The 27,351-nt window shown below is 42.8% G+C and overlaps 1 protein-coding gene across 3 annotated transcripts in view; it reads left to right on the forward strand.

Moving 5' to 3' along the window:
- TSHZ2 (teashirt zinc finger homeobox 2) overlaps positions 1-27,131 on the forward strand; it is a 221,516-nt gene extending 194,385 nt beyond the window's left edge. For 2 of the 3 annotated variants that reach the window (XM_051803329.1, XM_051803328.1), the window contains exon 3: positions 17,877-27,131. The gene's annotated coding sequence lies outside the window, so the exon portion shown is untranslated. The remainder of the gene's footprint in view (positions 1-17,876) is intronic. The other variant, XR_007907123.1, reaches the window with a different exon arrangement.
- The last annotated feature ends 220 nt before the right edge of the window (positions 27,132-27,351 follow it).

The following is a 27,351-nucleotide window of genomic DNA, read 5'->3' on the forward strand; positions in this document are numbered from 1 at the left end:
ATATCTGGAAGGAGCCACAGTATTAACTTCTGAAAGAAGTCTTAGAGGTCTTGCAAGTCTGGACCTTACTATGAAAACCCAGCGTGTAAAGAGAGAGGAGAGTGAGAATCCTACAGGGAAGAAGCTGGGAAATTGAAGCAGGTAAGTAAAAAAGAAAAATGTGTTAATCTGAGAGTGAAACTACAGACTGGAGAGTGACAGAAGGGTGACCACTTTGGTGGAGTTCATTTGAGAGACAAATAGCTGAACTTTGGTTTCCACCTCCAGGAGCGTTTGTGTAATTTACTCTGCATTAGTGCTCAGAAGACCAGTGATGGCTGGATCCAGGAGTTTGTTCAGGAGAAGCCCTAGCCCAAGGACAGCAATGTGAAACACATCTCAAATGATAAATGAAAGCTGTCTGTGATTAGCTGGTGTTTGAGCTCCTTCTTGCCCTCCCACACGTGCTGCTTACCCCGGCATTCGGTGCGTGTGCTTTGTGCAGGTTCTCTACTACAGCCGTGCTGATGTGAAATAGAAAAGGTTGTTGCTAAGTGACATGACAACTGCAAAGTGCTTTTCAATTTCTCATTCTGTTTTCTACTCCCACCCTCCACGTTCATCCTGTATGAGAGTTTGCTGCTGGAACATCCCTGTCTAGCAGCGAATGCTGCGTGACAAAGCTCCAGGTCACATTTCTCACTGAAGTGGCACTGAAGCTTCTGTTGCTGCCACAGTGCTTCTTTCAGTTGAAAACTTGGGACTGGCCAAAAATCATTCCCATTCTTCTTTGATCAATCTGAGTGATTCAGTGTCCGGTCTGGAATGGATTTGGTGGCACTTTCCCCAGTCACACAACTGCTCCTGAGCACAGCAAAGCTCTCAGCCCCAGTGGGCACAGCATCACTGAGTTCTGAGCTCTGTAACTCAGCCCTCCAAACACAGCCCAGGACAAAGATTTGACATCTTTATCCATGTCGTGGGGAACTCTCATGGGCTGTGAAGCACCAGGTTTTGCAGTGGTGGAAGATTTCTATTTACCAACCCAAGTCTCTGTTGCTGAAGCCCCCCTCAAGTTATTTCATCTATTGGCTCCATGTAGGAAAGTGGTTTAATAATAATAATAATAAAAAAACCCAATCAAACTTCAAACAACCAGATTCTTTGAACTTTACCTCTTGCAGCAATCTTTATACTACTTACATCTCCCTACCCTGAGTTTCTTTGGCCAAACCATATCCTTTTGTTTTGTGCCAATGCAGTGACTCTGAGGTTTGATGGGCCCCGTCAGGACCCACCACAGTGAACCACAGCTTATCATGGCAAACCACACCGAAAGGATAACAGCAAATAGCATTACAGGGCTCGTGCATCTGTCTGTCCTGAGTCCTTCTCTATTCTGTACAAAGGTGAAGACACAACTTCTTGCCATGCAGCATTTGGGAGTGAAAGACTGACATTCCACCTGTGCTGTCTGTTCTTTACCACATTAAAAAGGTCATAAAAGGATGGCAGTTTTAAAACCCCTGGTGCTGAAGGAACCCTTTACACTGAAATAAATCCCAAGCAAGATATTTCTTTTTTTCAGTTTAGGGGGAGGGGAGCTGCTAGAAAAAAAAAATGGGAGCTCAACTATTAGCTTTCCACTTGTAAAACTTCATATATCACTAAATATATTGCCCGTAGAGGACAGAAGCTGTTAGGACGGAAAAGAATTTTGAAGATGGATGAATGACAAAGACAAATGAAGATTTTTATTTTAGCAGAAGTTTCCAAGTGCTGTCTCTGGGTTGGGAGGGTACTGTTAATAAAGTACACTTGACATATAACTGTTCAAGTTCCTGAGAAACAGCTTTGCTTTAAAGTTCGGTGGAGGATCAAAAAGAGTGAATTCTCTGTTTTCCTCTATAAAAAAGAAAAAGAAAGCCCTGAAAAAGGATAGGTTTTTTTGGGAAACGGCATCTATGCCTTTTGTCTTTTCTTCTCTTTGTGGTCCAGAGACAGTGCGTTGACTGACTTCTTCAGAAAGGAGATCAGTGAAATTGTCAGTTGATTACTTCTCCTTGATTAGCATTTATAAGAGCCCTGTGATACATTATTTGCATTCCTATTTAGCCGTGATTTTTGTGGGGCAGCAATGATTAAACTTGTCACAGGGCCTGATTGACAGGGTCAGATCTTCACTTTCTACTCTTTTGAAATTAAAAACAAATGTGTCAGCTCCCTTCATGGGCCGCAGCGCTGTGAAGCTTGCTTGCCTTGTCATCGCAGATAGGTCAGGAATGTTTTAATTTTAGGGATGGATTCTGCTTGTCAAGCAGAGTGTGATGGCGTGTAGTTCTGGAGATGAGATGTGAAGGGTGTAAAACAAAGAATGGAAAGAACAAAGACAAAGACACTCACATTATTAGACAGATTTAATTAGTCTGAATGGATATTATGCTAGATGAAGCAGTGAGCTGTGAAATTAACCCTTGATTACGGATTGGCGGATCATGCTCATAAAGAGAATCAAACCTTGGTGAATGGGAAAGAGGTGCCGTCCTTCCCTCCCAGCCTCCATCCCCATGACCCCTTCCCGAGTCCAAGAGGGGGGGAAAGTCTTTGAAGGAGAGGCTGTTGGTGGTGGCTTTTGGGAAGTTAGGGCAGTGTCTCGCTTTTCCCCAGTGTCTGAGGCTGGCCTGCCCAAAGGGCTGGGACCAGGCACGTTCCAGGGAGGCAGTTTTGGAAGGATGAAGGATGCTGAGTAACGACTCCCACCCAGAGCAGCCCATGCCCTGTGGGTGAAGGGGTGCACAGGCAGCACAGAGCCCCTCTAAAGATACATTCCCATCTCATTCCTGCCTCCCTTCCCACCACTACCAAGCAGGTTTGATATTTCTGCTTGAAAACCTATTTTGTTATGATAAGCTGTGAGTGACTATGGTATTACTCACTCCTAAGTGAGGGTTTGGGCTGGTCTGTACTGCCCCTAAAAGGTAAGTGCCCTAATATCCCAAATACTGAGACAGTGTGGGAGATCAGGGCAGTGACAATCAAGAGAATACTGTGTTTGGCTGCATCCAGTGCTCTGCAGAAGAGGCTCTTCAGCCTTTTGTGTGCTTCTCATCAGCATTCCCCAAAGCTCCATATCAAGAACTCCTAATTAGCACCACTGCAAGGGAAGAAAACAAACAGCAAATACAGTGTTACTCTTGTTAGTTCCTTGTCACTCCTTCCAAGTTGTTCAACTGATAATCAGCCTTTATGTTAAAAAAGAGGGGGAAAAAAAGCCAAAGGGCATTAGTGCACTGATCTGCCAATAGGTGTGAGGCCCCTGCTTCCCTGTGGCACATTTGGAATGCTTAGTTTCAGTGTAAATTTGCATGTTGGAGGCTGTGAGAGTAAAAAGGGACATGAAAACAAGTTGAGTGGAAGACTGCTGGAAATGGTGCTGATACCTTCCTGAACAGCAGTCTCAGCTCTTTGGTCATGTTGAGTTTCTGTAGGTACCGTGCTGCAGGCTGCTACTTCTCACTCCATTTTTGTGTATCTGATATCAAGGATTCTCATTTTTACTTCACATATAGTAGCATTTAAGTAGTGTCTGTGCATGGAGAGAAAAAACCCTTCGATTAAAGACCTACAGAAGATTAATGAAAGTCATTATCTTTCTATGATAGCAGGGAGTTACTACCCACAGAATGAAAGGGATTTCTGCCTGCACATCTTTTCTGCCCTGGTTTCCCCATTTCTTTTTGTACCTTGAAAGAGAAGAGGCAGCACGAGAAGGTGATGAGGGAATAGGACATGACATGAATCCCATTGTGAAGCCTACAGCTGAATTTCTGTTGGTGTTAGAACAAGTCACTTTGCCATTCTCCAGATGAAAATGATTATTTAAGGACAAAAGACTAGTACTTATCATTAAACCTGAAGACACAGAGTGGTTCTTAGGCAGAAAAGCCTTGTTATTGAACTGGTGTTTATGTGAGCAGTCACACATTAGTGTTACCGCTTTCAGGGGCCTCTCATCAAAGTCTTTATTATTACAAACCTATTGAGCCGTATCCTCAGCTGCTGTGAATCAACAGAACTCTCCTGAAATTAATGATGCTACACAGTTTTACATCAGCTGAGGATCCAACTCTTCCTTTCTGGCTGTTTATGTATTATTCAGCTAAACCCTTCCAGTACAGACCATAGAAAACACTGGGCTCTTCCGAGAAGGATCTGCTCTCCACACCCAACACTGGACCCTTGATCTGTGTCTTCCCAGGAAGGCCAAGTGGGTCATGGAGCAATTTAATTAAACAGTTTTAATGTAATTATTTGATTCAGTAGTTTCTTGCAATCTCTGCTGCTTCCAGCACAAAGCAGTGCTGGGGTTACCTGGGCTGGTGTGGGTCGGATGGTGCCAGCAACGTGCTGTCTGGTTGGCCTATTTTATTAAAAAAAACTAAAGACAAGAAACCGGTGGAAAATGAAATTGCTAGTGAAAGGGAAATCTCTGTATCTCTGTGTCTATGTATTTATCAGAAATGTGGGTGAGGTTTTTTGTTTCTTTGTCTTGCCACTTGTCACAGTTCTCTCTCTGGGCACTGAGCTGTGTAGCTTGTAAAACCTTAACATGGCTGGTTTTGTCATTGTGGGGCTCCTCCTGCTCGCTCTGCAGAGAGAGAGACTTCAACTCCTGCATTCAGCTTCAATACGGAGCATCAGCAGACAAAAGGGATCCGAAGGAGAGGTTTGGACAGAACCATTCAGTGCAGAGCATGTTGAGTAAATGCTCAAGACAGCCCTACAGCGCTGGAGACGATCCTTCAGCGAGGAACAATGAGCACTTACATATGGAATACAATGCACATTTGCTGGGATGTTCAGTTTTCTATTACCGTCCCGCTGTTCAGGAGCGGAGCTGAAGAATCAGTGCTGGGAGCACTGGCCCCATTTGCAGGGGCATTTCTGTCTCTCTGCTGTGCCTCTGGAAAGAGAATAACTCTGCTTAAATCCAGGAATTCGCTGGTGTAAAGCAGGTGTGAGCAGAGCCTGCTCACACCCCTCGCCCGGAGTGGCAGCTCAAACCCACGGCGTCTCTGCCCACCAGACACAGCGAGTATTTTCTAATTATACCCACCAGATCCTGCCTCACCTGAGGTTCAGGTTTGCAGCCCTGTTTCTCATCAGTCCCTTAATTCAAAGAGCAGGAGGGGTTCTGTGCCCCCCACCCTGCCTTTATTTTTCAAGCGGAATTGTTCCGGCAGTAGCTTGGTGTGTCAGCTTGTAAGTCTATAAAACAGTTTTCTACCAGCTGGAAATCCAACATGCTACATGAATACATAACAGTGCCTAACCAAGAAGGTTTGTAATTCAGTAATTAGCTGTAATTAATGAACACAAAGTGAAGACTCATTTACAGTTTAAATTATCACATTAGCTCCTGTCACCCTCTATGTACACAAAACAGCAGGAATTCAATTATTTTTATTCTTCAAAGCTAATTTAAAATTTAAGGAATGCCATTACATGAAATAATAGGTAGGAAATGTAATAGAAATCACTGAGAACAGTTGGCCATCCTTAGAATGGGAGGAAAAAAATGCTATCAGTGATGATTTGGAAATGTTGTTTCATCTGTGAGCAGATGAAGGATTGAAATCTACACTCTTTTCAGTGTATTTAAAAAGAAAACGAGTTTGGTGGTTGCTAAGTCTTTGTGCAGGAAGAGCATAATTGTGCATTGTGCATAATTGTAGAAGCAGTTGATACTGATAATGCTGTTGATAGTAACATGATGACAGCGTGGAAATGCTCACACCATTATCTTTAATGGGGCTGAGCCGATTGCAGCAGCATCGAGCCCCTGCAATACTCACCAATCTTAGTTGGGAAACTTCAGCCTAGCAGGCCCTAAGTAATTGTCACTTTGCAATCTGCCTCCACTTCGTGTGTGTACGTACAGCCCTGTAAAACACTTTCATTGTGCTTTTAAACCCACCATGATGCTGCTCTCTGTAGCTGCCACTGATTTTTTTTCCTCAAACAGTTCAATAGAAAGAGAATTCCGAATCCGTCTGATGCCTCTCCTGTAGCTCCCCCATATCTGCATTACAGCCCTGATTTTTTATTTTTTTTTTTTGTTCTTTATTTCTTACTCAGTTGCCTTTTCATTTTAAATAGGCCACTGGAAGCTCCACCGTCTAATTTTTCATAGGTGATCGACTGCTGAGTTGTGGGTTTATGTAGACAGAGGGAAGGTAGTGATAAGCCAAGAGAGAGGATTCTATTAGGGAAATGCAGCAGTAACTAATGAATCCTGCCAGTAATTGGGAAGGTGTAAGCCTCTGTAATATCCTAATGATAGTCATCCGTTGTGTGCATCCCCCATCACTCCCAACGATCCCTCATCGTCTCTGTGATCTCAGACACTTAGCCATGCAAATCTTCCTGACAGGACTCTATGTCTTTGTCTCCCTAATTGGACAGTATAGAGTTGTTTATGGATATTGCAGACATTTAGACCTCAGTTGGAGGTTGTTCAAAAATCGTTAGCAAAGTTGCCTTAACAGCATTGTCAAATATTTATTCCCCTGTTTCAATATCTGTTTTTAACCCAGGCATGGTTTGCGAGAGAATTAACATTTTGAAGATAGACCGTCTCGTTCCAGGCTCTGTTTGAGATTTTTATTAAGCCATTTTCCTACAGAAAGAGAGAACAACAAAAAAACCTACCATAAGTCCTCATTTCTCAAGGATAAAACGTGAGATTGTAGGGCAAATGTGCTGATTTTTAATACCATTTCCATGGGGAAATATTAGAAATGCTGACAAAGGCAGTTCCACTAACAAAAATTACAGGAAGCTTATGGGGCAAAATTTCCAGTTTAGTGTAAGCCAAAATAAATGGAGAATATTCCCATTCACTGCACCACTTCAAGTGAGAGCAGATTAAGAGCCTGTGTCACATATATTAGAAAAACTGTGTATTTTTTCTTGGTCAAGAGTTGGGGGCTTTAATTCTTGTCTATAATCATCTGTTGGTGGTAGGTGAAAAGTAAGATAAAATAAAACCGTCTTATATTGTGGTTTACCAGAACAGAATTTTTTTTCTTTTAAAAATCTGATATTTGGGGGATTTCACATTTTTGTGCATAATGCATTTCCTGTAAAGGATTTGGGGACTTTCTGAGCAAAAGGGAAAGTCTTACAGGGACCTGACCACGAACAGAAGAAGGAAAACTGAATTAAAGAGAGCAGGACGGGGATCAAAGCCAGAGGCCAGTGTAGCCACAAATACTTGGAATCTGGAGTGTCAGGGAGAGGGATCAGATGGATCAAGTGGCTGAATTTACAGTCCCTTGGTCATTTGCCATTTTGCTCAGACAGGTTGTCCCACAAATCAAGGGGATTATTTGCCTCAGGAAAAGCAGATCAGATCCCTCCTTTTGTAACTACTAAATTAAGCCTCTAATCCTGCAAAGGGTTAATTCCATATGTACTTCCATTGCCACCTTGTCTCCCAAAGCTACTTATTCTAAACTTTATATTTTTATAATACATAATATATATATAAATCTATATAAAACCAGAAAAAAATATATGCAAGAATCTGCCCAAAATAATCATTTGGCAATTTTTCTTAACCCACCTCTATTTTCTTTACACAAATAGAGGGTGTGAAAGCTTCTGTTCCTAGGAATATTTCTAGGAAGAATTTCTGAAAGTATTAATTTGCGCCTGTCTGGCAACTATGTTGAAAGCTGTTTGTAGTTTTGGAAATTATTCAGCCAGGGAGCAGTAGAAATGACACATTATATAGTTGATTAATGTAGTAAATAGCAAATTACTGAAGGGGGAATAATCAAAGCCGTAGTTGCAGCAAATAGTTACCTTATCTGATTTCTCTCGGGTTATCCCAAAGTTTTAGGTACTTCCCACAATCAGACCCAAAAGATAAAGAAACAAATTAAAGTAAAACTATTTGTAACACAAGGGAAGGAATAGAATTTTAATTTTATTTTTCTTGTGAAAATTTCTTCACATTTGTTGCAATTCTTTAAGTGAGCTCCCATTTTTTCAGTTTTTAGGTCTTTTAATGCAAAATTCACTGTTCCCCTAAAGCTCTACTGACACCATCTGTAAACCCATAAGCTTTTCACCCTCTCCCTAAACTGCTGATGAAAAAGTTGTGAACTGCAGCACACGGAGAAAAATCCACCCCTTGAAGGTCAGAGAAGGCAGTGAACTGCCTGAATATAGAGCTGGATACATGGAATCTTGGAATTTTTGAGGCTGGAAAAGCTGTCAGAGATCATGAAGTCCAATCATTCCCCAGCCCTGCCAAGGCCACCACTGACCCATGTCCCCAAGTGCCACATCCACAGGGCTTTTAAATCCCTCCAGAAATGGGGACTCCAACCCTGTGCCGGGGCTGGACAGCCCTTTCAGGGAAGAAATTTTTCTGGATATCCAGTCTAAAGCTTCCCTGGCACAGCTTGAGGCCATTCCCCCTTGGCCTGTGACTTTTTCCTCCCCCAGCACGTGTCCCATCCAAGCTCAGGATTTGCCATCCCTGGGCTCATTGCAGGGACTGAAGCAAGGCTGGCCCAGCTCTCACATACCCCTCATACTGACCTGAATCCCTGTTTCCTAAGCATCTGATGGATCCCTGGCCATAGATAACAGGCTGCAGGAGCAGCCCAGACACCCCAGTTACAGCCATCCAGGCCGATGCCACCACGTTTCCACTCCCATTGTCCTGCTGGTCCAGCCCTGCAGGGCAGGATCAGACTCTCTCCTCCCTGTGGCAGCCATGCTAAATCAAATTGTCTCTAGATATGTTTGCTAGAGCCTTCTTCTCCAGAAAATGAATGTATTGGCATTTAGGGGTTTTTTATATACGCACATACACATATATATTTAAAATCCCAGCTTTAGAAACTTATGTTGGTGCAGCAGCCTGTGACACTGAATACAAGCTGCTGTGAAAAGCAATTGCCAAATGTTTACATAAACACATAAATAAGACAAATAAATTCATTTTCATTATTCATATTTTCTGCTCTTCTCCTTTTTATTTATGCCTCAAACAATGGTTCCTGTAAATATTCCGATTAAAAAACGCCTGCAATGGACAGAAAGATGATCAAAAAGCCCTGATATAGAGCAATTCATGTTTCTTCTTTACAATCACTAACGAATCTTAACTTGAACCATGTTATGTTCCCATGTGAGTGATAAGCAATGATTTATTATGAAGTGTCAGGAAATCAGAATGCCATACAGTGAGACATGAGCTAGTGGAAAATGTGTTCCCTGTTTCCCAGCCTCATTACTCAAAGATGCAGTGTCCCTTTCTCCAAGTCTAATTTACCTGGCTTTGCAAGGCGCTCTGAGAGCAAAGCAAACAGCACCAGCAGTGAGAGACCCGACCCGGGCTGTGCCTTCACCTCCCGGCACTTCCAACCCTTGGCAGTGACCGGGGAAAAGGGCCTGTCTGCAAATCCAAAGCTCTGCTGTGTCAAACATGTCTAAAACCCTAACGATGCTCCCCCCAAAAGCGATTGCTCAGGATTACAGCACCCGTTGGCTCATCAGCGCTGTCAGTGCCTGAAGAGGAAATAAACCAGGGAGACAAACGGATAAGTTTTCTTTATGCGTTAGAGTTTCTTCTACTCTCTAATGATTCCCTTCTCCCCGTGATCCTAATTCAAGCAACTGGCATGTGATATATTTTGTAGATAAATCAGCAGCAGAGGAGCCTGTGCAGCCCTGGCACCGCGGAGCCGGTGATTTACTCGCAGCTCGCGCTGAGTGCGCGGGGTTGGTTTTTAAGGTGGGAATTTGTGTTTGAAGCGCTTCCTCACAGGCAGCCTCCCCTCCCACCCATTAATGCTCTGCAAAAAGGAACCCAAACAGGCATAGTCTTAGATTTTCAGCATTTTTCTGGATGTCTCTTCGAAGAGCCTAATCCTGAAAGCGCTTGAGGTGAGTCAGGTCATGGATGGAAAAAGGGGCATCTCCCTAAGGAAAGGCAAGGGGTGAGTGTGGGTCTGTTCTGTAGCAGCAAAGGGACATGGGAGTGGGAGCCTTCCCAAGGAGGTTTGGCTTGGATGGTCTGGGCACTTCACAAGGCCATCAGACAGCTGCACTGACACCTGAAATGATGAACAATATCCTATTGGAAAGACAAAGTCTCCACCCATTTTAAAATTAATCTTATTATTCAAAAGCATGGATTTAATCACACCAGATTGGTTAAAAACCTACCAGCAGTAGCAGTTTCTGTTTCAAAATATGATCCCATTCTACTGTGATAAAATGGAATAGAAGACCAATAAGTTAAACTGAACCAAATAAACTCAAGAACAAATCCATGTCCTGCAAATTCTTCCACATGAAAAAAAAAATATATCTTATATCTAGGCATGTTACAACTAGTTCAGTCTGTCTTAAGGCAACAGTAGCTGTTGTTTTTCTTACAGAAAATGTGGAAATCATCAGAAGAAAATTAACCAGAACTCATCCTTGTCTGAAAGGCTAAGAGACTCACAAATTTCAAAACTCTTTTTTTCTATAGAAGTGCTTTATACAGAATCTTTGTGAAGTATAAACCAGAGAGTGGTTGTCTCCCAGCTCTGACAATGTCTGCTGTTCCAGACGAGACGGTGTGTGATGTACCATCCTGAAATATTGTCAGCAAGCCTGGAAATATGAAGGCATTTTCATAGAAAGGCAGGGATGAAAGGGAAGAGCTTTGGGTTTGCTTTTTTGTTTTGCTTTGTTTCTTAGTCCTAATAAAATCTACCAGTGTGCTCTTAACTTCTCCCCTCCCGTTTTGTTCAAAGGAGAAAGGGAACGTCATTCTCCTGTGAAAGTGTTCAGGAGAGAGGGAAGACATACAAATCCCTTCCTGGAGGGGTTTGCTTTAACCAGTACAAGTTTTGTGTAATGTTTAAGTAGCTCAGATGCAGAGATAGATCAGCATCTCCCCATTCTCAAATGGCCTTTGCTGCCTGGCAGTGAATTGAGGTATTTTAATGTCTCAGCTCATAGGTGGGGCTGGGCAAAAGCCCACCAGCAACAGCTTCTGGTTTGGTGATTCAGAAATTCTCTTCAGGGTTTAAGAAATGTGGGGTTTAATCTAACTGGGAACTACACCACAAGGGAAACAAGGAGGCCATTGAGGAATTATGCAACAGTTGAGTGAACACTTGTAAATGACAATTTGGCCTTTTTAAGCACCCAAGTTAATAGAGGGTGACCCACAAGTCCATCCTGACCTCTGTCCGTGTAAACCTGGGACTGGGACCCACGGCCAGTGTCCAGATGGTTGATCCATAATTGTTTTGTCTTATCTGCTCTAAATTCACGTATTTCAAGGTGTGTTACAAAAGCTGTTTCTGTCTGGGATCTATACAGGTGGCAGTTTAAAATGTAGCGAGCACCCAAGTCTACAGAACCTGCTTGTCACAGAAAATGACACAGTTTGCATGTGACCTGTAATGACAGTTGCTAGTTGAAAAGAAACCAGAAATTCAGCTTCATCTTCCACACTTTGGTTGCAGCTGCCATCAACTAAATCTCTCTCCAAGGGCAGATGGTGCCCTGTACAATGAACAATTTAATCTTTAGGAAACTTTGCCAAAAAATCAACTTTTTTTTTTTTTCTTTTCCCCAAGAATAGGCTGTCAATAACATGTGCTCCCAAATACATTGTGATTTGATGGCTATACTTTATTTATAAGGAAAAAATAAAAATTAACTGTTCTTCTGCATTTTTTTTCTCTTTCCAAGCCTGTGATGCATCCAGACACCCCTGTACTGGGCTTTGCCCATGTGCAGAAGCAATTAGGGGGACCAGTTGCACCAGGTAACTGGTGTAACCATGGGGAGCAGGATACACCTTTGTACCTGTGAGACATCACGTGTGCTCTTTGTCACTGAACGTGTGTATCCTGTGTCACCTTGAGGCCCACACTGAGATCTGGGGTAAAGGAATTTTTTTCCAATATCTAATGTAAACCTACTTGCTTTCTGTTTGAAGACAATTCCCCCTTGTCCTGCCACTCCAGGCCCTTGGAAACCATCTCTCACCACCTTTCTTGCCAGCTGCCTTCAAGTTCTGAGAAGGGGCTGAGCTGCTTGTCCCTCCAGCACCATTGCTGCCTCAGCTGCCTGGGCCCATGCACAGCTCTGAGTTGCCCAAACTATCAGGAAAAGCAGATATTATTGCTGTTTTTTCCCTGCCTAGACAGCCCCCTGCCCCACAGCTCCTTACAGGTGGCTCTGGTGAGAGGACAGAGAGGGAGGGATGGGGCACTTCAGCCAACAGTGCTCACCTCCACCCTTCTGCACCTTTCATTTGCCTCTGGCTTTTTGGGGGTGTGTCTCATCATTCTTGCTTTTAAAACACTCCCAGTTCCTTCTCTAGTCAGCAGCAGCAGAACCTGCCATCCCTCTGGGAAGGGCTTGTGCTGAGGTGTCAGGGCTCCCACAAGCCACATTGTCCAGGTGGATTTGGAGGTGTTTGTTCAGGGATGTCTGAGAACCCTCGTGAGCTGGGCACTGCTGCACATATCCATAGCTCTGACTGGGCTGCTTGGTGTCCAGAAATACACAGACACTTTTACATATAAAAACATGGTTATTTCTGTACATAAGATATAATATATAAGCAGGAGAATTTTTTCATCTCTCTCTCAGGTCTCAGGTGGCAGGACTGATGCACATAAAGGCCTGCACAGGCATGGCCCTAAAATGTCAGCATTGCTGTTCCTGTGCAGCCCAGCCATGGTGTTTGGTGCCATTAGTCCCCAGTTCCTGGCAGAGGTGGATCACTGTGCTTCGTGCACCATGCATGACACAAGAGACATTCCCTTAAGAGTTTTGCTCAGCCAGGGCCACAGATAACAGACCTGTCATACAAACTACAGGCACAGATAGCAGAAGTTTCTGAAAGCAAGGTTTGGGGGTTATTTTGGCAGATTTCAAGCAGATTCTTCTTTTATATCACAAAACCCTTCCAAGGTAAAGCAGCAGAACCTCTCTGACCTCCCACAGAGAAGGTGCCTGCACCAGATCAGGTGTGGGCTCTGATGGTCTTTCTGCTGAAATCCAGAGGCTTTTCACCTGCCTTTGGCCTCTTAACAAAATGTCTTCAACAGGGAGTTTTCTGAGATAAATGCAACTTAATGACTTTGAGTTTTTATTAAATACAGTTTCCATCAGCCCAGGCAACAAGGTCTCTAAATTCCTCCACTTGGGTGTTACCACAGTGGGTTTTGTGTTTAGGTAGACACACCCCAGGAACATCTGAGCTACAGCCCACATTTCTTTTCCTCTGCCTTGTCCCACACTCTCACAAGCTTGGATCACAGGACAGAAATATGCCTGACAGCAAAGGAGAGCCTTTTCCCTGCTTCCCTCTCCATGTGTGGCTGATGGCTGAGGTGGAATATGCAAAAACTGGTGGCTCTTCCAGGGCCACAAGAGGCTCAGGGCCTTCTAGTGACTTGTGGCACTTTTCAGTGTGCAGAACCCAAGGGACTTTTCCCTGCTGGTACCACATGGAGCCTCTGCCTGTCCCTGGGTGGGTGCTGCAGCCTCAGCGAGGATGAAGAGCTGAAAGTGTTAGTTTTCATGAGGGTTGTTCTTACCTCTCCCAGAATGCTTTCCCACCCTCCTAGAGTGTGTTTTCCGAAACAAATATGTTCTGTTTATTTATTTAATGTGCTGCTAAATGACCTTCTGGAAAGCTATTCCTGCACAAGGCTTTAAAATGGATGGGCAGGGACAACTCAAGGGAGCCTGCTCCTCCCAATCAGGAGGAATCATTTGAGTAGTTACTGTTTAGATTGATATAATTTTAGTTATAATTATGGGTAACGAGAAGGCATTTACAGCCTGTAATATTGTAATTCATGGTGAGAGGAGTCCTAAATGAAATAAAATATATCCAGATTTGCTGGTTTCTCTGTATCTAGGTAAGGATGGTTCTTTAAGGAACAGATTTTCCACTGCTGCAAAAATCTAGCAAAAGTAGGTCGAAAATGACATCTAGAGATAACATGTTTGGTAACCACAAAGGGACTGTCTGTGTCTTCCTTCGTGGCCTTTAAAGAGTCCTGCAATTTATTACTACAGGTACAGCTGCAGCATGACAAAGTTTTGATCCACAGACTCCCATAGGCTGAGGTGGGTGGATCACAGATGAAAATTGTCATTTTTATTATCCCATTACATAAATAGGAGATGGTGACGTGATATTAGCAGAGATCTGGAAATACAAAGAACACATTACAAACACATGAGCCTGCTGTCATTGGCCTGGCTCTAGAGTACCACCACACCTTGGACCAGCCACTGAAGAGGTTGGTACTTATGGAGATCCCAAAAAGCAAACAGTGACAGCAGTTCCCAAGCAAAGGACTTCAGATACTGGCAGGACCTCACAGCAGCCTTCCACTATCTGAAGGGGCCTATGAGGAAGCTGGAGAGGGACTCTTCATCAGGAGTGACAGGACAGGGGGGAATGGCTTCAAACTGAAAGAGTGGAAATTTAGATTAGGTATATGGAAGAAAGCCTTTACTGTGAGGGTGGTGACTGGCACAGATTGCCCAGAGAAGTTGTAGGTGCCCCATTCCTGCAAGTGCTTCAGGCCAGGTTGGATGGGGCTTGGAGCAACCTGGTCTAGTTCCAACCCATGGCAGGGGGTTGGAATGAGACGATGTTTAAGGTGCCTCCCAGCTCAAACCATTCTGTGATTCCATGATTCTGTGACTTGGAAACCAACCCCTGAGCAGGCAGCCTGTGTCCTGAGATGAGCTCAGCTGGTCAGAGCATGGTGCTAATAGCAGTGAGGTTGTGGGTTTGATCCCTGTATGGGCCATCCACTTAAAGAAACAAAAGTTGGACTCAGCCCTTGTGAGTCCCTTCCAACTCAGCATATTCTGTGAAATACTCTGTCCTACCCCCAGGAAGCCACGTCATTCCTTGGTGCGGCCGTGGAGAAAGGGAAAAGGAGACACCAGAGAAAGCACAGGGTTTGGGATGTGTGAGAAGGGCTTTGGGATGTGTGAGAAGGGGTTTGGGCTGTGTAGGGAGTGGTTTGGGATGGGTGAGGGTAAGCTGAGTGTGGCTCTGTGAAGCAGGAGCTGTGCAGGACTCGGCCAAGCAGCCGGAGCCAGCCCAGGCCGGACAAATCCCACGAGCTGCTGGCGTGCCCTGGACAGTTGTGTCAGGCTGCAGACATGTCTGAGAGCTCCCATTTCAGGGGTTTCACAGCTGTGTTTTTATGGTAAGGTTTGAATGAGGAGAGGGAAGCTGTGCCATGGACAAGGAGTGGGAAGGCTGTTGTTAGAAGGAATCCTGAGTCCTGACACATCCGCATTCAAACAGATTCGACTCTACAGCTGTTGATGGCTTGATAATTAGTGTTAAATAAAAGCAAAGCTTCAGTATCTGCAACTGATATTTCACATATGCTGTACAACACGTCAGTACAATGAACACCTTCAACTCCATTTTCATAACAATTTAAATGATGCAGATTTCTTTATGGTACAGGTTGAACTGCATTTCAGCAAATGCCCAGGAAGAAGCAGACTTTGCCCATCAAGTGCTGTTTGAACATCCAAGTGGCTGTGCTCTGCCTGTGGGTGACAAGCTCTCCACATACTCCCTGAATCTCTTACAAACTTGATAATGAAATACATAAACTATGACCCTTATTGATCAGGGCTCACACTAATTAATTTCCCAAAGTCCTGTCCCAGCCTGCAGAGGTATCAATAAAATTAAAAAAAGAAAAAGAAAACCACAAGGATGTAGACTTCAGTTGGCCAAAAGACCTTAGGGGTGAAGTACTTATCCCATGGAAATCAATGCCAAGTCCCAATTGATTTTACTTGTGTGTAGACGTTACCATTAGTCAAGTACATGGACACTGAGCCTTAAAAGTTTATTTCTTGCCAGAAGAGTTTCTTGTGGATCTCCTCCCTGACTGATGTGCCTGTGAAGAGCTCTGCCCTGGGCTAACACTGTCCTTAGTGTTGCTCTGTGCACATTCCCCTTGTGGCACGGGAGTGACCAGGAATATTGCTGTGCTGAATTTACAGCTGGTCTAATCCAAAACCTCAGGGCCTTCTTCACAATGAAACAAGAAGAAAAGGAGACAGGAGTTTGTTTTTTTGTTCTTCCAATCCAATCCCCTGATAAATATTTCCCTCTGGCAGGAAACCAGTGCTCTGCAGTAACTTCAGGACTCCTTCCTAGATTTAACACTTTACACGCTGCTTAATTGTCCTAACTATGTTCTGGAGGCAGAGTTGAGCTAATCAAGAGCTATCACTTCTGCACTGAGCTGTGTCACCACTGCCCCTCCTGTTGGCCCATGTAGGACCAGCCCACAGTGTTGGTATCCCACATCCATGAGGGAGGCAGATGTTTCAGGGCTTGGTATGACCCAAGGCAGGACTAAGGTGGCATCTCGCAGGTAGTTTTCCATCCTGGTGAGGGCTGCAAACATCTGCTTGGAGAGGTGAAGCCAAATTCCTGTGCCATCCCGGGGGGCTGCACTTGGACTGTTTGGTGTTGCTCTATTTCAGCTCCAGCCTTACCATAGCAAGGCCTCTGGATTTCTTTATAATCTGAACAAGGTGTAAACTGGCTCAGCTCTGCCCTTCTGCAGTGGAAAATAATGGCTTTGCAAGGTGTGTGAATGGCTCCAGAGCCTTACCCCTGAAACCTAAAGACAATATTTTAAAGTGTCAACATAGGTTGCTTTTAATGTATTTTAAGTGGGAATAATGATTTAAGGCATTCACCACAATTTCAGGCTGACTTCCATGCATCCCCACTTGCCAAAAGTCTCTACATTCAGCTGCCAAAACCTCTTCTTCCAACAGTTTCTCCACAGCAGGTTTGAGTTGCCAGTGCAAAACTCAGCATCGCTGTGAAAACTGAAAAGGTGAAGATATTGTAAAACAGACCAAATTATAAACTAAATAGCATGAAGTCAATGGACTTTTTTGTTTTCATATGGAATTTTTTGAGAAGTTGAGTTTATTTTACTTTAAATAAAGCTACTACTGAATTTCCAGTTGATTTAGCCAGAACACAGGGAACACACCGCAGGGTTTGAGTTGTGTTTGCTGAACTATCCATGGCCTTGAACAGATAATATATTTTTCAGTAACATATTTCTCTTTGCCCACTGCTGGTCTTTTTTTTTCCTCTGGGCTCTCTCCAGATTGACTTTCACTCTACTTATTGCCTGCCCCATTTCTCACCCTATTTTTCCAGTTGGTTTTTTCTCCTGCTTTTCTCAGTATCTTTCTCCCAGGTTATAAGCAAAACAGAACTCAACTTTGGGCTGAACTTTTAAACCCACATCTTGAAATTAAATAAAACAAGCCCCCTCTGTCTCTGTGTAGCAGTAACTTCACAACTTGAGTCACTTAGCACTTTTAGCAGCTGCAGAATGGAAAAGGTCCATTGGAAGAAGAGTGGCTTTTAATGCTGGGGAAGTGCCACAACAACAGAAATAACACAGTAATTAAACACCATGTGGGTACTGAGATGTCCAAAGTACCATGAGGATTTTAGAGCATGTTCTTGGCTGGCTGTAAAAAGGAGTTCATTGTTCTGGTTTAAGCAACATGAGGGGAAAGCAGAGATGCAGAGTGCTTGGTGTACCAGGCAGAGCCACAGCACCAGCTGGAGTTTGCCAACTAATCCCTGCCCAGTTACAGACACGAGGAGCTGGGATTTTGTTCCCACCTGTGTGTCCTTGCCTTCTGTGAGCCTGTGGGTGGACAAAGTAAAGCAAAGCTGCCTCATTTCCAGGAATTTCTGTGGCTGCAGGTACACAGTTGGTACAACCTGGTGACAGTGGCTGTTGTTGTTGTGCTTGCAGGACGAATGCCTTAGTCCCAGCTCTCCAGCCCAGCCTCCCGCCCAGCCCTGCACGTCACTCCGGCCCTGACACTGAACTCACAGCAACCCGGACCCAGAAGACTGCCAAAAAAACTCCTGCTATTCTTCTTCATCCTCACTAACAATTTGGTAATGAAGTATTGATTTCCACTCCCCTGCTTATGGACAATATTAGATTTTCATTGATAAACTGCACTGGGGCTGTCTGGTCTCCACTGTCCCTTTTTGCTGTCACTGAAACAAAGTGCCACTGAAGTAAGATAATGACTGAGAACATTGATGTACTTATTTCGTCAATTTGTAACACTTGACAGGAAAAAAAAATTCTTCATAGTTTAATGTCCAAGTGTGCTACACAAGATGCAGTCACTTTGGAAGCTTTACTTTTCATGGTAATGTCCATTTCCTATTTATAACCCCTTTGGGATAGTTTGTCTAAAGGAAATGTTTCTATTCTGTGCAGCTATTACTGTTGCACCTGGGTTGCCCAATCCAGTCATTGCACTAGGGATCAATACATCACAGTAAGTACAAGAATTATTAAGTTAAAACAGATTCTGAGCCAAAAAACCTCTGAACAATGTTAATCTTCTGTGCAAGTTGTTCAAATAGTTATGCTTAACCATGTTGCTGCCAAAGATTTGTTTGAAATGGATTATTTTCAGTTTGTTTTATTCCTCAGATATATATATATATTTAAATCTCCATTACGGTTTATGACGAGACATATGGGATGGAGGGATTTTTAAACAAAAGTACTATTGTTAGATTATTGAACATTATATAAATATAGCTATATCTATATATAAATATCACTATATAAATATCTATATATAGATATAAAAGAAGAAAAGTAGAATTCCTTTCTTAGTTAGGTGAGTGTAAATCTGGAACTCTCTGTTGTAGTCAATGGAGTTATTTTGGGTTTATGCCACCACAAATGGGATCAGAATCTGGTGTCCGTGTTCTGTGCTGTGCCTTCAAGTCCGCCAAGACCTGGGGAGAAGGGGGCTACAGAGATGGCAATTCTGAATTTGTGCTTGGAACTTTTTTCATTAAAACTTCGAGATCCCAATTTTAATTTGTGGAATATTCACGTTAATAATGAGATCTAATTAAGACATCCATTAAAAGCCCGTTAAAGTTAATTTAACGTAAAAATTCCAATAGAACTGTATTAGATTTTCTCCATTAAATTAACGTTATGGATTTTTAACGGATGTCTTAATTATACATTATTATTAACAGGAATACTGTATTACACAGATTAAAATTGGGTCCAGAGTCAACTCCCAGACTCTTCCAGGGTATGCCAATGTCATGAGTCTCCTGTTTCCTAGTGCACTGCCTGGAAAACCAGGCACAACCCTGTTTACTCTCGCTCAGCAAAAGCAGCCTCCAGCAGACAAATCCATCTCTGCATTTAACGATGAACTTCCCCTATTCTCCAAGGAAAAATAAGTCTGGATCAAGTTGTAAATCGTTATTCCGTGGCAAATGAAATATTCAAAGTATGCGAGGCACAAGTGGAGAAGAGGCTCTTTCTCAAATAAGGGGGGGCTTTGGGGTGTTTTTTACTGTTGTTTTGTTTTCGATGTTCAAGGATTTAATTGAAGTGCAGCATTCACAAAATCAGGCTGAACATGTTCACTGCATTCCCCCCGGCTTGTGCAGAAGGGCCTGTTTTGGCACTGCTTGGGAAATTTTGACATGATCCCTAAACTCAACATGGAGGAGAAAAAAAGGCCCTTCTTATTTACCTCCTAGGGAAAGTGTTGCCCTTATGCCACATATAATAGCAAATTGCTTTTTTTATGGCATGCATAACCTAGATGGGAAAAAATATGGCGCTTGAGGGAAGGAGGGAAAAAGTAAATGAAGTTCCAGGAATGTCATTCTGAAGTAATGAGGCATGGACAGAAAATATACCCCTCACATCATCGGATTGAGATGGCAGTCGAAATAGCTTCATTGAAGTGTCAGCACTCATCCATCAATCAATCATCCACAAGGAAAAATAGCGACAGTACAACGGGGCGGCTTTTATGGGATTTACTCATGGGCATAGGGAATAGCAGCTCAAATGTAGTTCTGACATGAAAAGCAAGGTGCTGATATTATTTTTTATGATGGGAGGATCATAAAGTGAATTGAGAACAGTGAGGTCTGTCTTTGCTTAACCTATTCAACTGGAAATGAACGGAGCTCAACTGGAAACGAGCAGAGCCTTCAGATGGGTTAAGATTGAAGCCTGTGCCGTGCTGAGCACCGGCCATTGACAACAAAATTCTATTAAAGCAAAATCAATGCATTAGCATCGAGCTCCTCAGAAGCTGTTAAATTGCACAGCCCAGATCAGAGTTATTTGGTGAAGTTGCCCAAGGTGGGGCCTGTGGCACAGACCCAAAGGCCACGAGCGCCACGGTAAATCACCACCTGGGAGAAACCACGTGTGTGTCTCCAGGCCTGCTCCTTTCCCTGAGCTTTTGGGTGCACAGAAAAAATATTTGGCTTGTTGCAGCAGCCAAATGTGAAGCTCTTGATGCTGTTCCCTGTTGCTGGTGTTTTGCTGTCTGCTCTGGTAGAATCCTCCACGCAGTTGGGTTTGTCCTCTGTGGCCGTGGCCAGAGAAGCTGCCAGGAGCCTCTTCCTGCAAAAGGGAGGCCCTGAGTGCCCACAGCAAGCAGGGCTGGGGCTCTTGGGTCACCAGCTGCTCAATTTTGGCAGAACAGAGGCTTTGCTGGTGTCCCATAGCCAGTGAGCAGCAAAAACCCACAGCCCTGTCTCGTCAGCACCTGGGACCCCAGAGGTGCAAACCTCCAGGGAGATTTTGGGAGGGCTAGTCCCCCTGAGGGAGGTCTGGCCATCTCAGCAGCAAGTTCTGGTCAGGAGGCTTGGCTCTGGCACAGGCAAATGTGGGAACAGCTACTTCCTTTAGAAACGTGGCCACAAACCTTTATTACACATAGCTAAGCCTCGCTCGTTCTGCCGGCACCGCTGTCCTCTGGGAACGTTTTAGGTACACATTTGAATTAACTGGGTTTTATTTTTTTTTTTACAATATGATATAAAAAAAGAAAATGTACATCTCTCCTCTCTCTTTCTCTGTGCGGAACTGGATGGGTTGATAGTTTATCTGTCATATAAATCAGGTAACACAGAAAATCATTGCATCTTTTCTCTGTCGCAGCTACTCAATATCTATCGTTCTGACTTTTATTCTTATTGGAGATCATCAAAACATTAATTAAAAGCCTGGTGATCAAACAGCCGAATATTTATGATTCACGTCCTTGCTTATTAACAAGTGGCATATTGATACACCACATATCCAAGCTGTTTGTGCTCCTGCACTGCAATAAAGCAGTGAGAATTGTTACCCTGCTTTGAAAGATTTATTCAGAAACCACAGCTCCCTTCCCACCACCACCCATGTCAAAATAAGCCATATCACCTTTAAAAAATTGTTCTATTTGAAAAGAAGGAGATGCAATTAGCATCCCTTTGGAGCCTAATATATAAGAATTTCAGTGGATCAGTCTCAGGTGTTTTTTCCAGGCTCTTATTATTTAAGCTGAGAGGGAGAAGGACACTTAACTTTAAAAATAGCTGTCATTAGTACAATAATAATTGTTGGGTTAAAAAAAAAATCTTTGAGAATCTGCTAAAAAACCTGCCCAGTAATTACTTGTCAATGCAAGTTATCAGGGGGTTTATTACCTAGTTGTAAAAGTATTTACAAGACTGACCTTCCCAGCTTTTTTTTTAGAGATCAGGGAGGATACAAAAAGTCATTTTAAAAATCAATAATTATATATTAGCAGGATAGGGGTTGAAGCCTTCCAAGCCAGTTTTACAGGCTATCAAGTCAACTCTTACTCATTACCATGGCAAGGATTGTTTCCCTAATTTTTGGCCTTTTTTTTTCTTTCCTTAATCATGTTTTGATAAAGTGCCATATTTATTGATTAATTTATACCCACGGTTCAGTTCCTTAAACAGAAAGGTATGTTCCCACTGGGAACATCCATGGAAAACAAGCTACCCTGAGTGAGCAGGAAATACAGAAGTGAGGGAGTTTTGTCCTGGGGCAGCTCTGGTGGGAGTTCTGAGGGGACATTGGCTCTGTGCTGGTTCCTGAGAGCCTGATCCAGCCACGGGCCAGCACAGCAGCTCAGGGCAGCCCATGCTTTGGCTGTGCTGTGGATATTATTTGGGGCTCAAACCTGTTAAAAAAACAAGGGAATGAAGATGGCAGCCTGATTTTTGGCAGAGATGGAAGAACTGACTCTGCTCAGCCCCCGAGGCCGGGCTGTGCTGAGGCCACGTCCCCTCTCCCTGTGCCATCGTAACTCCCAGGCTGGAGCAGAGGTGGATCTCCATCACACAGGCCTTTTGTCTTCGCCAACAGATATACGATGCAATTTATATTTAAAATTCTCTCTATAAAGACAGTATTGATCACAGATTCCAGATCAATATGTTGCAATTACAGCAGGCTTTAAAGGCCATCTGTCCCCAAGCAAGAGCACCGATCCAGCCACCTCGATGGATTGGGAACAAGTGCTACTGGTTTGTGCCCATCTTCTCACAGCCTGACATATTATTTGTGTTCCTAGGAAGTTGTGTGAGGAGCTATAGAGCTGTAATTCCTGGGTACTGACCTCCCAAGAGGGGCCCTCAGACCAGCTTCTCGCTGGGTTTCACAGCAGGTCAGTGACACTGTGGTTTTGCTCCCCCTGGGTTTCCTGCTCCCCCTCACAATTTATCCCAACTTTCCTTGTTGCCAAAGCTCTGTCCTCAGTTGGGAATGGTCAGCAAGAGGGTCTTGAATTTCACTAAAACTAAGAGCTTTTCCATAACGGTGCTGAAGTGTTGTAGTTGGACATTGGTGGGTGCAAACTGAGCCTTTTTTTATACCACCGAATCATTTAGGTTTGAAAAGACCCCCACAGTTGTGGAGCCCAACCTCTGACCACTGTGTTATGTGACAGATTGCACCACAGCAAGTGTAATATTTTTAGACTTGTAATAAGTGAATAAATGACATGCATCTAAAGGCAGACTTCAATTCACATTTCATCAAACTGAGGTCCTAATTTGTCTGCACCTGAAGTCAAGATCTATCTGTTGATGGCCCTGGGTGAGCCACTGGGTTGTTATTCCAGAAAGAAATGCTGTCCTGGATTTTCTTCTTTTCTTAATTGTTTCCTGCAGTGGTTGGCTTCACACAAACACAGAGAATTTAGAACTTTTATTCTTCAATTTCCTTCTGAGGGAAAATGAAAGAATAAAATAATGGATTTGCACTGTTAACAGAAGCTGACTTACCTTTGCATCCCACACGTGCTGTGCCATGTCCTGCCAGCACCTCCCTGATCCTCCCTGCAACCGCCTCCCTCTGATTTGGTTTCAGTCCAATGCCTAAAAAACAGAAGCCAGATTCTGGATGGAATTATTCCAGTGTAAATCCAGAGCCACTCCTTCAAATTCAGTAGATTTACCCTCTGTCTGCCCAGCCCCAAACACTGTCCTCACGGTCCTAACCTCGCATTCCCAACGTGTTTAGGCAGTTTTGAAAACAACTTCAGCAAACAGCCTCTATCTCCAGACAAATTAAACCTTCTGCACTTCAGAAGGTTCAGAGTTATGTCAGGGAGGAGACTGCAATACTTTGGTATTGCTCTGACTATGCTGGTAAAAGTCCTGATGTAAAACCAGTTGTATCACTATAAAGCACTTTATACTGGTACAGCTCCCTTCGTTTTGCTGGACCACTTTTATCCCAGTGCAAGCACTTTTATCCCAGTATTCTCCAGTCTATGCTAGTGGTGGTTTTTTGTTTTCACTGTGCTGGCAAAAAAGTGAAGAGCAGATGAAGTTTAGGATGACACTGTTGTTTCTCATACCAAAGTGTCTGCTCAATAATTTCTTGGGGAGTATTTTTAAAAGCGAACTTGCTGTACCACTGGACTTAACTGCAGAGTAATAAACTTCCAGTTCATCATCCCTCTCAGCTCATGAAATGTCTCCAGGCCTTTGTAAAAAGCCCTGTTTGAGACAACAGATTAAATACTAATCCTGGCGGATCGTACATCCCCACTTCAGTTCACACCATCTCGCTGAGCAAACTTCTTTTTTTTTCCCCTTTTTGATCTAAGTAAAGGCAACAAATTCTCTCATTATGCTTCTTAGATGAGATAGCAGGGGAAAAAAAAAAGGTTCAGTATTTCAAGAAGAAAATGAAAATAACACCTTGGAAAAACGCAGCTACGTTAAAGGCAGGGAATGCTGTCCCCATCCCCAGGGATTCACGGTGTGGAAACGTCCACACAGCTGTCTCCAGTGTGGAGGATTTATGTGGGCAAGGTTTTCACTTAGGAACTGGTCCATGGAGCATTAAATAAATGCATACCTGTGTGTAGATGTGCAGGTAGCTACAGATATCCCCCCCTCCACTCACCATGTGTGTGCAGACACGGGCACACCCGGGTGTGTTTGTGCACCTCTTCCTGCCCAGGCACCCACCCCTGGCTGAGGGACCAGCTGGGCACTGCTGGCAGCAGGGCCTGCAGGATGAGCAGGGCAGGATTTTGGCTTTATAAGGCAGCAAACGCTGGGATGTGCAATACAGGTTGCAAAAGCTGACAAGCTCAACAGTTCTTATCTGGCTCAGGGTACTTCTCTGTCCTGTCTCTGGTACAATAACCCCTCCTGTCTCGTGCTCAGGCACCACTTCTTAATCCTCTGTTGTTTTGTTTTTGTTTTTGTTTTTGTTTTATTCTGCATGTTTATTTTGGGTTTTATTATCTGGAACCTGTCAGCAGGAATCACGAGAGATCCACCCCCACTTAAAGGAGCACAGTTGGCCATAACAGTAAATTGGATGGTTTTGCTCTGCCCCTGCCCACGTTTGTTATTGGCAGCATCTTCAGGTCCCATCTGTGACCCGTGGTGTTAGGGCTGGAATTTCGTTTCAAAAATGGTCATAAAAATAAAGAATCAAAAGCTCATTTCTCTTTTCAAAAATAAATAAATAAATAAATAAATGTATATACTCCAAATGGCAAAAAGGAAAGATGAACCGCATTTTTTATACGAACAAACCAACGGGACTCCCTTGGAGAGGACTCGCAGTGACTTTCTCTGTAGAATGTCTCAGTGCTCTGCACTGATTTTGTAACCAGTGCATGCTGTATAGAACATATTGCCTGTAACTTAGAGTGGAGGGGGGGCCAAGCTGCTCTTCCTTGGGCACTGCAGCTTGTTGGGATGAAAAGTTGCGCCTTTGATGCATTTTTATACTGTACATATTTGTATATATTAACTATATTGCCATGTTATGAACACAGATTTTGTTATATTTGCTTGTTTCGATTTCCTAACAAAAAAAAAGGGAAAAAAAATGGGTCCATAACGGGGGATATTATTTTTTTTTTTTTTTCCCAATAGAAAATATGCTTGTAATTTTTGTTTGTTTGTTTTCTTGGTCATCATCTTTTAATGACTCATAAAGGAATTAGAGACGAGTTTTTGGAGGAACTCTGAGAAGCAAGTCTGTGTTTGCATGAGACCTGCCCAGTTGCTGGCTAGAAAGGGGGGCGGGGGGAAGAGGGGAAATCTAAGTCAAGTTTTGCTTTTAAAGCATGCTTAGTCCCATGGGAAACTCATACATGTACAATTATTCTCTTTGTATTTTATCTAATAGCGCCTGAATTATTTTTTTTAATGTCTTCTTGGAGGAACAATTCATAATTGTCAAAATTTGAAACATTAGCTTAATTTTGTTTTCATGACCCCTCATTTCTTCTCCTTATTTATTTTGTTGCTGTTTATAATGGGCCCCAAGGCCATTTCTGACATTGCAATGTTCTTCTTCCACATTAAGGATGTTTTTAAAATTACTAAGATTATTGAGCCAACAGGCTGTTTTAATCAAAACCATGTTTCACTTGGTTTGGGTGATTATGAATGGTCCTTCTCAAGGAAAAAGCCCTTTCTGCTGGGAGGACCATACCATCTAGTGGCCCTGGAGCTTCATCACAGACACACATCTTCCCCATATTTACTGTCTTTCCAAAAGCCTGGCTGGCAATTTTGCTTCCAATTATTTGCTTATTATAACTAACTTAAACTAAACAAATTGATAATGTTAATGGCTTTTCCTCCCCTCCCCCCCCCCCATGGTTGATTGCTAAATAAATTCGTATAATTTATACTAGAGGAGATTATTGCTTTTATTGTTTTGGGTTCCCCCAAACCAATTATTAACAATCAGGACTATGTATCTCATTAAATTTAAATCAGGTCAAACCTACTTATCTAAGGCCTTTTCTGATTTACAGGAAGATGACTGTATTCCAGAGCATTTAAGATGTATTTCTGTGTATGATTTTGCAGCACTGAAATCTATTAATGGTGATTTTTTTTTTTGTTCTGTATTTTCACCACGGTAAATACGTTGTTAAAAAAAAAAAAAAAATCCCTCAACTTTCCCACAGAAAACATTACTTTTTATGCCCAGGGATTTTTTTTTTTAATAAAATCACTGCAGTTTTAGAACTGTAATTAAAGCCCTGAATAATAGATCACACATCTTTATCTGTTGTGTTTAAAAGGAAAAAAAAAAAATAGCCCAAACTGTTCACATAATCCTGAATGCCTCATTTCCATAAAAAAGGTTTCTATACATATATTATTTACATTTTTAAACATGGTAATTCTTTCCTTTGTGGCATAAAATGTCTCTTTTCCACTGCAGCTACTGGAAAGCGACTGCTCACATCTGAAATGTTATCGTAATTTGCATCAGGAAACCCAACTGCAGACATTAAGGACTTGGGTGTGTTCAATTATGATTTTGCTGGAGGCTGTCCCTCATTTTAATGCTGCACTCATTGAACTACCTTTCTGAAATCTAGCTGATATGGCTCACCATAGACATGCTTCACAACATCATTAGCTTTGCAAATGGCTTCATTTCAGTCAATGCAGGCTTCAGTTTTGGCCAATTGTAAAATGGAAATTTGAAAAGGGAAAGGGAAAAAAAAAAAAGAAAAAAAAAGAAAAAAAAACAGATGCACTTAAAACATGAAAAGAATTATTTATATGATAAAAATATATTTAGATTTTCAAAGCACAAGACTGAACAGAAGTGCTCTTTTTATGCTTTCTGAAGATGTTACTGTTAAAAGTCTTTCTACATCAGGCTTAATAAATCTGTAATGACATTTGATGGATTGATTTTTGTGTGGGTTTTTCTTTTCTTTCTTTTTTTTTCCTTTTTTTTTTGCCTTTCTTTCTCTGCAGAGAAAGAAAAGGACTGACCTGGAGGGGCTGTGGGAGTGAAAAAAACCCACAGGAATGTGCCTGTTTCAGTAAAACTCACGAACAAATTCTAGCAGTCTCCTTTCCCTTAAATAATAATCACTTAAAGTGAGCAAAAGGGGGAAGAA

This window comes from Manacus candei, unplaced genomic scaffold, assembly GCF_025592945.1.
Source record: "Manacus candei isolate 608988 ecotype Guabito, Panama unplaced genomic scaffold, ASM2559294v1 h1tg000057l, whole genome shotgun sequence".
Lineage (NCBI taxonomy): Eukaryota > Metazoa > Chordata > Aves > Passeriformes > Pipridae > Manacus > Manacus candei.